The sequence below is a fragment of the Mesitornis unicolor genome, unplaced genomic scaffold, assembly GCF_000695765.1.
Source record: "Mesitornis unicolor isolate BGI_N332 unplaced genomic scaffold, ASM69576v1 scaffold21350, whole genome shotgun sequence".
NCBI lineage: Eukaryota > Metazoa > Chordata > Aves > Mesitornithiformes > Mesitornithidae > Mesitornis > Mesitornis unicolor.
In genome coordinates this window covers 12085-25343 of record NW_010156502.1, presented here as the reverse complement: position 1 = coordinate 25343, position 13259 = coordinate 12085, and positions in this window count along the sequence as shown.

Sequence of the window (13259 nt, the reverse complement as noted above, 5' to 3'; positions counted from 1 at the left end):
CACTGCAAATTCGTGAAGTAAAATCTTTAAATGTTTGGTTTTGGAGATTACCAGTCTAAAAACATACACAAAGTGGAGTTTTTTTTAGATAAACAATACCTGGGAAAACACTTTTTCTACTGAAAGCCATTTTTCTTCTGAAGAGAGACTCTGATGGAGAAAATTGGAAAGCGTGGATCTTTCTATCACTTTGGCCGTCAAAAAACACAACCCCCGCCCCCCCAAAGAACAGCTCTGGCCTAGGATCAATGATCAGGGCTGCATCCAAGTACAACTATCTTTACATAGACAGGCAAGTACACCTCTTCTCTGATATTCAGAGTATCTGATGGAGAAGCCTGCTTCCTCAGATAAGGATCTTCCTTGAAAGACAAAGCAGCTGCTGGCCCTGCCTACAGTTAATGGGGGTAATGATAACCTCACAGGCAGCAGTTGCGCCAAAAAACTCTGTGTTTCGCTGCTTGAATGAGTACAGACAGCAAACTCGACCGTCTTTAAAACTGTTGCACACAGGAATAGAAATTCAAATGCGATGGCTGCCATCATGGCAGGCCCAAGAAGTTACTCAACCAGGAATCGTCTGAGCTAAACCCTGAGTTAGTTACAGCCACAAAATCTACAGACAGGGCTCTGAGGGAACTGAAGACACACACAGAGCAGATCTGGCAGAGATAGCGGCTTCTAACACCTGCTTATGATACGGTCGTGCATGCAAATAGCAAACAAGCATTGCTGATTGCATGCAAGGGAAGTTGGGTGGCATGGGGCCAGCTCCGGCTGCAATCGGCTTCTCCGTGGTGTGTGCAGCTTAAGAGAAAACCAGAGGGGTGGCAAGAAACAGGTAGCAGGGTATGGGGAGCACTCAGATAAAATCCCAACAGTGAGGACTACCTGGGACTTGGTTTAACTCTGGCTATGGATCCAGATGGGGAACGTGTAACGCCTTCCTTGTACTGACTATCATGGGCTCTGCTTGGCCAGGTTCAGTTCTGAAGGACTACACTGGTCAGGAAGTGTTTGGCTTCAGTTCTGGATGAGGAAGAGATCAACAGTTAAATTGCTGTCCCCTAGAATTGAGGGTTACTTAGCATTTGGAGACAGGAAACCGAGAAAACACGTTAAAGGTGCTACCTTAACCTAACCAGAGGGGTCACAGCTCACCAGGGCTCCCCCCACGCTGTTGCCTCCCGCACTGTGTCCTTGAGCTGGCCAGACTGAGCCTGAGACAGGGGTCTTGTGTGTATTATTCTGGTGTATATGTTACATTATATTGCCGCTGGGAATAGGCTAGCTTCAGTTTTTCCAGTTTTTAATCACATTCCTGGCATAAATGTGGCAAGTCCCGTCTAGGGCAGCTTGCGGCGCAGCGATAGGCAAGTTCAACAAGGCTCCCATTGCTGCGACTGCTTTGCACAGAGCTGGCACACACTTCTGGATCCCTTAGACATGAATATATGATCTGGCTACTGTTAATAACAATTTATAGTTGTAAGAGGCTGAATTTGCAGTTTTTCCTATTTTCAGACAAGCCATGTAGACCCAGGTCGAAGTGCTTCAGCAAAGTGAGGTACACTGTGATTTTGTCCCTGCGTGCTGCAGGAAAACCAGTCTGGTTTTTTGGTAGGGCTGCCAGTCCAGCAACACTTCAAGCAAGTTATCCCAGAATGGAGATGCCATGCAAGCGTTAGTAAAAGTCTTCCCTTAGTAAATGGATTTTTGAGCCAATATATGAAGGGAATGGGTCTTAGAAACAACGCCTAGGTAAAAATTAGGGGCAGCTGTGCAATGCAGATGTGAAATATCATCATTTACCTTGATGTTCTTCGTTTACAGTGCCTGACACAGCCTTTCTTGCATTGATGACTGCCCCAGAGTATCCTAATGCCCTCGCTAACTTCGGGAGGCTTGCCTTGGACAAGGCCCCTAAAAATGCAGGGTTTTAACATTATTAAGTTCATTGGCAAGAAAAGCTTCCCAGTTCCCTGGGCTCACATCTGGGATGAAAACAAGAGCTGCTGAGGTGCCAGCTTTCATCCCAGGTATGACCCAGCCTCTACAGTAACGGCTCTTCCCAGGTGCACACAATGCGTTTACACTGAATATTGCCTCTGAGCTCTTCACATTCACTTTTCTGGCCATAACCACATTTAAAAGGTATTGCTAAAGATCAAAGGTTCATCCTCCTCCACAAAGCCTGCCTTACAAGAGGAAAAAATGCTGAGTACTTGAACCATCACGCGATACATGGAAGGATTATTTCCACCTCTAGAGGGGTGGCTTTTTTCTTTTTCTTTTTGCAAGAATATATCTTTGGCACTCTTATTCCTGCGCGAAAATGACTCGTGAAATGTTGTTGTTACTAACACAGATCCACTGCCTGAAGTGCACAGATGTAGGATGCAAAGCACTGAAGTACGAGGTACCAGCTTGAGGTTAGCACAGAGGCTCCATCCCTCGAACAGAAATGGCTTTGGCACCGCAGTTTTACAAGTCAGCACTTCTGCTGCCAACATCTCCTGCACGATAACATCAGACCTACAAGAAAATGAGTCAAATATAATATGTATAAAGGAGCAGAGTGTCAGGGCAGCAAATTTGGATGGATTGGGCACTGAATTAGGAGGTGGGAAGGCAGAATATTATTAGTTTTGCTCCCTTCAGTCCCGTGTTGCCCTGATCCATGCACGCTGTAAGCTCAGAGGGGCACAGAGCCTCATCCAGTGCTGTTACTGGAAAACAAACAGGACTATTCTGGGTAATTCAAAGCAAGGCCTGGGCTGCAATCCCATACTTAGATATATCCAATCTTTGCACTACACCTGACCTAAACAGACAGAAAGTCCTCTGCAGCTGTTTTTAAAAATTATTAAGAGGCAAGCAGCATATCTTTAAAACTGTCACAGTTTCTGCAGACTTGAGGATTTCTTTGTGTAGCAAGGAGGACTTTCATTGAGTTATTTGAAGATATCCCACAGTGCAATATTTTTGCTGTCACTCTGCGTTAGAGACTTGCTCAAAAACTACAAAGCAGGCCAAGTCCTGGATAAATTGGGACACTTTTCGCTGCCTTTCTTTTGCTTTCCACCCAGAGTACGACATCGGAGCCTAACTGGGCAGCAGCATTTCTTCCCAATTCAAATAAATGGGAAACCACAACTTATTAACTCAGGGTAGAAGGAAACAAAGCAGGAATAAGATAGGCATGAATAGCAGAAACACACTGAATTTAGCCAGGTAAAAAACTTCTCAGAAGGATATATATCTTTTTTTTTAATTTTTACGTTCACTATTTCCATGAAATTTTATATCAAGGCTGCTAAAATGAATGCTTTAGCATTTTGCTATCAAGATCCCCAAAACCTGATGCAAAAAGCAAACGAAAACCACATATATCATATCATATCATATTATATATCATGCATCTGTACTTCACTTTTCAGAAGAGCACTTGAGTCCACGCACACATTTATAGGATCTGGACCAAGGACTTTTTTCTCAATCCAGACTCCACATAAATCAGTTCAGAGCCTATTTTGGTTTGTTTCCCACCAATACCAAGAGGGAATAGTCAGGACACAGCAATTGCTGCATTAGGGCTGATGATAAGGAGGTTTAGAGGCACAGACAGGGAAATACCTCACTAAAAATACCTTGACACCGCACGGGTGATGGATTTCCAGAGCCGGGTGGTCAAACCCACCTACCCTTAGTTCACCTTTCTTTTGGGGGTTTTATTTTCCTCACCCTTGTAAAATAATTGACTTGCGCCGAGCAGATGTGTTTGTAAACAGAGACACATGGATGTAACTGCGAACATACACGCCACAGTAAATATTATTGTAGCATTTTTTATGGTCTTCGCTGCTGCAGACACATGGAGGGAAACTGCAAGATGGTTTCGGAGCCTGGCTTCCTGACAAACCCCAGCTATGCTGAAGAAGAAACGCAGTCTACGGCTATGCAGAAATCCTGTGCTGACCTCAGCGTTGTCCCCAAGCCCCCACTGCCCGAATCCTCTCCTTGATGTGGTGCCAGAGGCTGCCTTCAGTGGCAAATGTTTCATCAGGAGTTTGTGGACCGACCGAGCACTCTGCTGCAGAAAAGCTGAGCTCCCTTGAATCTGCATTTGCCTGCTGCAATAGTGCCACGATTTCTCTAAAAGGAGAGCTTTTTGGTGGCATTTTTACTCATTTGAGAAGCTGAGACTATATAAAAATCCTGCTGGTTTTGTTTTCCACATGCAAAGAGCAATTGAATCTTTTCAATATAAATGATTCACCCGAGAAAGGAAAACAATAAAATGAGAAACCCCAAAGTTCGGGGAGGGGGGGGTTCTCATGAAAGAGGGAATGTCACATTTGTGTGTCTCCTCTTTACAGGCTGCCTTGGAAAAGGACATAAAGCAGAGTCCTAAAAGCATGAAGGAATAGGTGCAAACCACAAAATCTTGTCTTTTCAGTTTGGGTTCCTACTGCCAAAGCACTGGAAGCTGTAAAAAGAGCTTTCTCCCAGGAATCTGAGATCTGGGAGGTGGCAGGTTAGAGAGACACAAATATTTCTGGTACCTCCGAGCTCTGACTCACCGCTGCACCAATGCCCATTCAATATTTTTCATTTCGCTTTGATACCATTGTCCCAGTTACATTCACAAACACCGCAACCGTATCCTGTTTTGTTCTCTGACACCATTCCCTTCACAATCGCAGGAAGCCCATCAGGAAACATTCATCGGGTGCTGTTATGTTTCCATCCGCAGAGAACAAAACATGCACTTGCAGCCCAAGATGACTTATTCCAGACTAAGGAAAAACAACAGCGTGGAGGAATCAAAGCGGAGTCTTCAGGAGAGAGCGCAGTGTGGGCTTCTCCTGAAAACCAGGGGTAAGAGTCCTGTGCCTCTTACCTAGGGAATGCTTTGTGATGGAAAGGTTCAGCCAAAAGGAAATAAAAGGCAAAATCCATCACTGACATCTCCAATGCACGCTGCAAGGTCTGGACACTAAATCAGAGGGGGTAAATACAAGTGCAATGCAGCCCTGCAGCTGAATCCTAAACCAGATGTGGCTTGGGATTTCAAGCATTAGGGCTCAAGTCTATTTGTGTTCTGGGTTTGGCCCCGGTCCCTGAGCTACTTTGGATTAAATCTCTGTTTGGGGTCTCAGTGCTCCTGATATTCAGAGCATAATGTCAATGTTTCAGCCCAGAGCTGGTTACTTATGCTTGTTTGTGCATCACATAAAGTACAGAGATAAGAGGAAATTGGGGTGGTGGTTCAGGACTCATAGGATCCTATTTCTTCCCCAAGAAGCATATGTATACACTTGATAGAGCACTGTGAAGCTGTGATCTGCCTCTTAACCAGAAAAAATGGCATTTACTGTGATGGACAAGTCCCAGGTTGAGATTCTCAGAAGAGAGTGAAGTTACACAAGGAGCTGAGAGCCACAGTCCCTTGGATCCCTCTCAAATATTTGGTTTAAACCTCATGAGAGAGCCCAGCCAACAGACGAACAACAATACCTAGACCACGTTCCCCTTTTCCTTTGCCCACCGACCCTGGCTGCAAACACGGTGCCACCACCGAGTGCTCCATAAAGCCGTGCATTGATGCCTGCCGCAGCATCCCCAGCCTCTGCTGGCTCCTTTTCCAGTTCCCAACTGGTCTCCTCCACTTGGCAGCGGAACTGAGGGCTGCCACCCTGCTGGGATGGCACCGATTCGTGTTTTTCTTGTGCACCGAGCCCAGCCCCTGTGGCTCCAGTGACGAGATTGTTGCTGCATACGCCTATAGGAAAAGCAGAGATTTTGTGAACAAGCCTGCTCGTGGCATTCCAAGGAAAACAGCCCGGCAGGATTACACTGAGATATTTTCTTTGTCAATCTCAGTGGAGATATTTGAACAGGAAAACCCAGTTTACACCACTGGAAGTTCCCAGGGGCTTTTCATTTCTTTACAAAGAAACACTGATGGTTTAATTTTGGTGCGAGAGAAAGGTCCTGGAAGGGTTCAGGGATAGCCATTACTCCTACCTCTTGGACAAAAAGTCCAAATCCCATACTGGCACCTGGGCTGGAGCCCGAAATGAACTTCACGATACAAACAGGAGTTGACAAGGTGCTATTCTTCCTAGCAATATCAAACATCACAGAGAAAAGACTGCCCTACCAACACGCATGTTTCAGCGAACACCAATAGTGAAATAGCTTCTGATAACAAATTGAAAACAAATATACAGACTAAATATATGCATCTAAAACCACCTCTGGTGTCCCTTCTACTAGAATGAGCCTCCTGGCTAACCTAACAACAGAAGATGTGAGAGTGAAAATAAAAGAAAAGGCTCCTTGACAGTTGTGTTGATGTCCCCATGGCTCAGCTTCCCCATCCACGTGATGCTGGCTCCTGAAAGAGCTCCGATTTTGTGGAGTGCTCCAATGTCCTTGGAAGAAGGAGGTCACAGAAGTGACAAATGCTGTCCTAGGGCTAGACAAAAGCAAAACTTATTCTCCTCTGAGACTGAGCAAAAAAATGACCAAAATCTCTTATCAGTAACCATGAACAGAAAGTCTGTTGGCTTTATCAGTGTGGTACTGGGCAGGGCTCTGAGCCTTTTTTAGATAAATGAAGTTTTGCTGCTGCTACCTCAAGACGTCTCTGCTCAGGGACAGTTTTCCACACCTGCAAGAACCAGTGGCTGCTTCTTCCAGGCTCCCCTTGGCCTGGTGGAGGGAGGCAGAGGCCGTGAATGTGCTCGTGGCAGGGAGTTTCGCATGTTTCCTGCAGTGAAAGCAGAGGAGATGCAGAGCAGAGGCTCACGGTGTGTTTGGAAAGGAGGGAGACAAAGCCAGGTTCTCAGGGGTGCCACGCAGACAGACACGAGGCTGTTACATTAATTTTACAGCATGGGAACCAAGCGCAAAGCAACCAAACACTCCGCTCAAAGTGTAGCGTGTAGCTAAACCAAGATGAAAATCTAGGCCTCCTGAAAATCTCATTTCCCTCTAGCAAAGAGGATTGCCTTCACATGCAGCATGTTGTGATGGCTTCTGAGACGACTGCAGTATGTTTTGGTTTTGTTGAAAAGTTTCTTGCAGTCCAATCATGCTAACATAAATAAGAAGCAGGCCTCTCGGCACATCTCCATGTTCTTAGCAGAGCTGATACGGCTGCTCTTATCTCTAACAGGGCAAGTCCCCTGAGCTGTGTTGAAAAGCCTTTTATCAGATGCAATTTAAAGAGAGCTCTTTTGGAGATGTAGCTCTGCAGCTCTGGCAGGAAAGTGGGGCTTCTGACTAAATCTCCTCTGGTTTTGTTTAGCATTGGGGCGAGGGAGCAGGACAAGGTCCTATTTGTGGGGCCGGCTGCTCCTTGTGCCTTCCCTGCAACAACGCTCGACTCCCTCGGTCAGGGGAAAATCCTGTCAAAAATGGCTTAACGATCTTCTAATATTTCCATGCAATTAAAGGCCACATCTGTCTCACAGACCCCGTCCTCCTTTGCTAATGTACAGACATGAACTAAACAGTCTGTCTTGTCGATTCGCAGGGTAACAAAGGGGCCTATTCATAACACAGGCACTTTGGCGATGTTGTGTGTGTGAAGTGAAATAGAGTTTGCATTTGGAGAATAACCTGCGTTGGAGCTAGCGAGAGATTTCTGCTCTAATAAATCAATCAGCTTTACCAGCTAATAAAATAGCCCCCCTCCGAATTCTGACCGTGCTAACCAGACAGCCGCCCTACAGAGAGGCAACTTTTTCTGCGCAATAGTGAGAACCTACGCTGGTTGCTATTAAAACTTGTAGGAGGATTAAAAAAATAGGTATTGGCTTGGCTGGAACTCTTCAAGCAGCTCCAGAGAAGGAGTTGTCCCCAGCCAAAGGAATTTGGGTGGCATCTCTGTGGCCTTGGCTGCGCTGAATGAAATGGGAGCATTGCAGAAAAAAGAAAACCCTGAAACCAACCACCCTTTAAAGCCCCATTTCTGATTCTTGGTGAAATTGAGGCCTTCATAAAAGAAAACAAATGGAGGCACACGTTGGCATAGTCCCAAACCAACACTGACATCATGTTTTGCCCTGACTAAGAGTTTCAGGTAATACCTGCATGTATCCAGACATACAGGGCAGGGCAAGGAATATATTACTGCTTTTTTAACATTTTGCTTGAAAATGCCTTGGGGGAATGGGCTGTTAGGGTTTTTTAGCTCTTTTCTGAGCCCAGCACCTTGGCACACTGGTCTCTATTTGGTCCTGATCTGTATTTCTGCCATCTTAGTGCTTTCACAATACAAATAAATAAATAAATACACTAATAATGGTCACACCTCAACATACCTCAACATTTCCTCAGCTTTCAAGACCTAAAATGTAGCGAGATACCAATTGCAAATCGTGAGAAAATCATGGAGGCTGTGAGGAGTTCTGCAATGGAGTCACCATCCCTGGATGTATTTAAAGAGTGGGTAGATGAGGTACTTAAGGATATGGTTTAGGGGGTAGACAGGAACGGTTGGACGTGATGATCTCAGAGGTCTTCTCCAACCGAGCCATTCTGTGTGTGTGTGTGTGAATCCTGATGTTGGTCAGAAAGGCAAAATGATTACCCAGAGAAGTCCACCTTAAGTTAACCAGAATATTTGGTTTCAGATATTCTGAATGTTTCGTTGCACTTTTAGCTTTTTCAGTTTTCTTAAAATATTGCAGTTGGCTTGTGTTTCTAACTTAAGAGTGGTTTCAAAACAAAACTTGGAAAACTTGAGAGAGCACCCAAAGGGCCTTCAGCAAAGTGTCAGGAATCAGCTTTGTAGTGAATAGGCTTTGATTAATTTGCATCTTTCTGACAAAAAGATACCAAGATGAAAAAGGTCAGACCGTATCTAACATGAACCTTCCTATAGACATCCCTGGTATGGAGTGAATTCTGGTACAGCTTTTGGAGACAGGGTCAAATTAAGCCTTTTTTGGCTTCTTACTGTGCCACCAAAGCCAGGGGAAGTTTTGCCTTTGTCTTTGGCGTGATGTAGGGCTGAATTTAGCGTGTAGCTGTTTGTATATTCATGCACTTCAGTGTGAATGTATGGATTCAAACCCACACTGACTCAAACCCACACAGTCTACTATCTGTCCTGGCAAAATTTCAGTATCTAACCAGTTACAGCCTGTAGGCTCTTAATGATACTTTGAAGACTTTACTCAGAAGCAGATTAATGCTTAGAAATAGTTTAAGAAAATCGATGTAGTTCTTAACTCTGATTTCATTTACCTGTACATTTGCCTGAAACCTTGCTTTCAGATGTTGTTTATAGGGTGAAAAGTAAGAAAGAAAATCAGCTTCTCACACGCAGCATAGCTCTGAAGGGACCTGGGGTCTGTTGGGTAACTTGGTGACAAAACACCTTATAGAGCTGCTATGAAATAGGGGTAACAGTCAAAGTGGCCTTTTGGGTAAAACACTTCAAAATTCATGGCAAAACACTGCGTGTGAGGTAGGTACGAACAATGCAGAGAAGACAGGAAGAAAGCACTCGTATTCGTGTGCCACATGGCTGCTCACACAGCAATCGCAGCTCTCAGAAGAAAGCTGTGAAGTGGAGATGGTGGCATTGCAGCAGCACTTGAGGAGATTTTGAGCAGTATTGGGACCTCTCTTGTCTTGGAGCTGCTGGGAACAACCTCTGGAGATCACAACAAAATATGTTTTATGTATCTTCTGCTACTTCTTTGTGTCACAGCAGAGGTAACATGTTTAGGAATGTCAGAGGACCTCGGGGTTAATGTCCAATATCATCAAAGGAAAACGTTAGGTGGGTGTTGTTAAACACGTCAAAATATTGCCTTGCTTTCTCTCACATACTAAAGGTCATGTTTAGGGGTAGGTTTTACGTCACTTTTCTCATCTGTGTAAAACTTTTCATTAAGATGCAGTCAAACGAGACACAAAGACATCATTGACTGAAAGTCAAACAGCACAACTGCAGGAAAATCAGCCCAATGATTTGGATCCTCACGACACCGCTTTAGTGTGACATCTAAGTAAGGTGTTTTCTTTAGGGACATCTTCAAAGGCATAAATATGAATCAAGCAAACAAAATACATTTTATCCTTCATGTGAAGCTTTTGAAAAATCCCACTCTCTGCCTTAACTCAACTGACATAAAAACTGCATGGAGGAAAATCTCCATAATTCTGTCTCTGTTTCATTCATCAGCTCTTTTTTCCCCTCATATTTGCCTGCTATTCCCATTTCCTTCCTTGCCTTTCACATAAAACGGATCCATTGCATACACCCACTCCGCCTCATTTGTTCACATTCACAGGCAAATTGGTTTACAATGATCTTTTTTTGTAAAATATGCACTTTCTGAGCATTTTTTCTCTTTTCTCACAGAGAGCAGCAAATGGATTCACTCTTGGGTCCTGGTTCCTTTCACAAACATATTATCGTGGCCAAATTATCTTCTCATATAAACTGAAGGAACAGTTTATAACTGCTTTATTAAATCGATTAAAACGGACCATATATTTAAAAGTCAGATCCAAGCTTAGTAAGCCTGGGCAATGTAAATCTGGATTTGTTTCTCTTTTTAGGAGGGAACTTTTTGAGGCTTAAGCAGTACAATATCTTCTTTGGAGGTGCCCACGTTCTTTTTTTTATATAGCCTTAAGTTTTTGGCTTAATTTAGATGGAAAGTCTAAGCTGTTTGGCAAGTCTTCATAATGCAGGCGTTTAGTTTGCTCTGTGCAGTAAAAAGCGCATTACCAACACTATTTTAAAAAAAAATTACCGGTTTGAATGAAATTGCTGAGTTAAAAATTGTATGGTCACAGGAGCTTTAAGTTTGGTCCTCTAAAGACTTAATTCATATATTAGAAGTCAGGGCCCCCCTCTGCAATTTGTTTGCTTTCTTCTCACTGTATTTATGTAATTAAGAAGCAGATGTAAGCGTCACTTTGGCTTCTGTTTGCACTAAAATAACAAATCCACTTCAGCAAAATATACAATTCGGTAAATATCAAGCGTGAACCACACCGGGAGGAGTTTGCATTTTCGCTCATCTCAATTCATGGTTTAAGGTGTGTTTAATTTCCTTTAAGTGTGACAGTCAAAATTAAGAATGGGCAAAATTGAAATACCCTGGGATGAGAACGGTACGTGACTAATCGTATATATATACAAATATAGATATATATAGACACATGTATATACACACACATATATACACATGTGTATATACGTATATATACATAAATATATACATATATATACACACATATACACATGTATATATACATATATATATACACACATGACTCATTGATTCACTGCCACAAGTGAATAATTTTGCTGCCCTAAATGCTATACATAAAGAAAAGAATATTGCTTAATTCATTAATTATGGGACAAAGCACAGGTTAACTGCCAAATAATGCATTTGTTTAGAAAGAAAGCCACATTTTTACCCAAGCCCATAACACAAGCAGCGAGGGAAGCAGAGCAGAAGGTTAATGTATGTGTTACTACGTGGATTATAGTCACACCCTCACCCAGACGCAAAGCCTGTGCAAGCTGCAGTAAGAACAACAGGAAATGGCCAGGGGTATTTATAGCATTATTGTGTTTATCCTGAAGTGATGTTCTGCACAGATTATGATGAAGTTTTCTGTGGGAGAGGATACAGCTTGTGTCAGCTGGAGATTTGCATGCACTTCACCCAATATACTCTCTGCTAAATTTGTATATTCCCCCTCCTCTACCTTTCTTTGCTTTTTAAAGAGCACAGGGCTCACTCTTCAGGACTGGGATTGAAGTTGTTGGAGAATCATTTCCATGTCCTTTATTTTCAGGTGAGATAATGAAATATCTTCCCATTTCTCCCTTTCTCCTGGGGAGATTCAACAAAAAATTAATAATTTTAATGGAAAGATCATCTACATATTCCCAGCCTCAGCCTTGCCATCTTTCTGCTGATCTGAACATTGAAAAGAGACTTTGTCTAATTCATTCCTATCTGAAGTTTGATAGAGGAGAAAAAAACACATATGAGAGATGAAGCAGATAATATAACAACGTAATATCTCTGCAGGGTAAAAAACCCTCCACCCACTCACAAAACCTATGCAAGTGTGTATCGATGCAGACCAGTTTATCTCAGTGAGAGATACAGAATAAGGAACATTAAAATAATAATGATAAAAAACAATGTAACTAACTCAGGAAGCAAAGAACCTGTTGTTACTCCATTGCCAGAGCAGTTTTCTCTTATCTCAGACACATCTCCTGAGGTTTCTTCAGCTCATGAACGGCTCAGGAACGTTCAAAACCTCGATTAAAAGCAATCAGAAGAATCCATCATATGACACTTGGGCCACTGACAGCCCATGATAGTTATTAGCAAATGGAAACCTTTCCTTTGAGAAAACAGAAGGAAATCCTGCTTTAATTTCAGCTTTCAAACATCGTCCCTCTCTATCTGTGCAGTAAATCAGAGCATCTCCAGGATGCCATTGTTTGCAAATATAATAAGTCCTGGGTTTTTCTGCTTCAAAAACAAACAGCAAAGCATCAGGAAGTGCCCGTGAATGGGAGCAAGGCTGCATTTCTCTATGTACCGCATTAATTAATGCAATTGAGCCGATATATTCCTCTGAATAGCGTTCAAATCATTATCAGTTCTATTAGCGCTTCATTACGGCTGCGCTGATCAAGACCAGATTTCCCGGGCTCATTTGCATCCGATTCTGACAGGTGCTGCTCCAGGTGTCCCATTGTCGCTCTGAATTAATCAACGCCATTCAACCCCCTCCTCCTCTCCTTATTTGTGTGATACAGGGAATAAAAGACACGGAATGGGCTGGGGGGAGCCAAAGCAACACATCTGACTTCATCTCCCCAAAGAAAAAAAGGTCTTTCCTGGGGTTTTGCCAGGTTTAATTTTAAGCAGAGGAGCTCGCACACCACTTCCTCTGCATCACCTACCTGTTAAATCCCTCACAAGGCAGCATGGCACAGTATTAAGATTACTTTTCACACAGAAGAAACTGATAGAGCCCATGCCAGACCCCAACAGTTTCTGATTTGGACACTCCTCCTCTAAGGTATAAACCTGCTTGGATCTTCTTGCACCCCTTAAAAGCATCGTTGCGCATCCTTGGCATTTGGACCCGGGCTTTCAGTTTAACATAATCTTCATTAAAAGCCCAACTGTATTTATAGCTGGGGTTTTAATCTTTTTAGGACATAATTTCTAGCTCTTTAT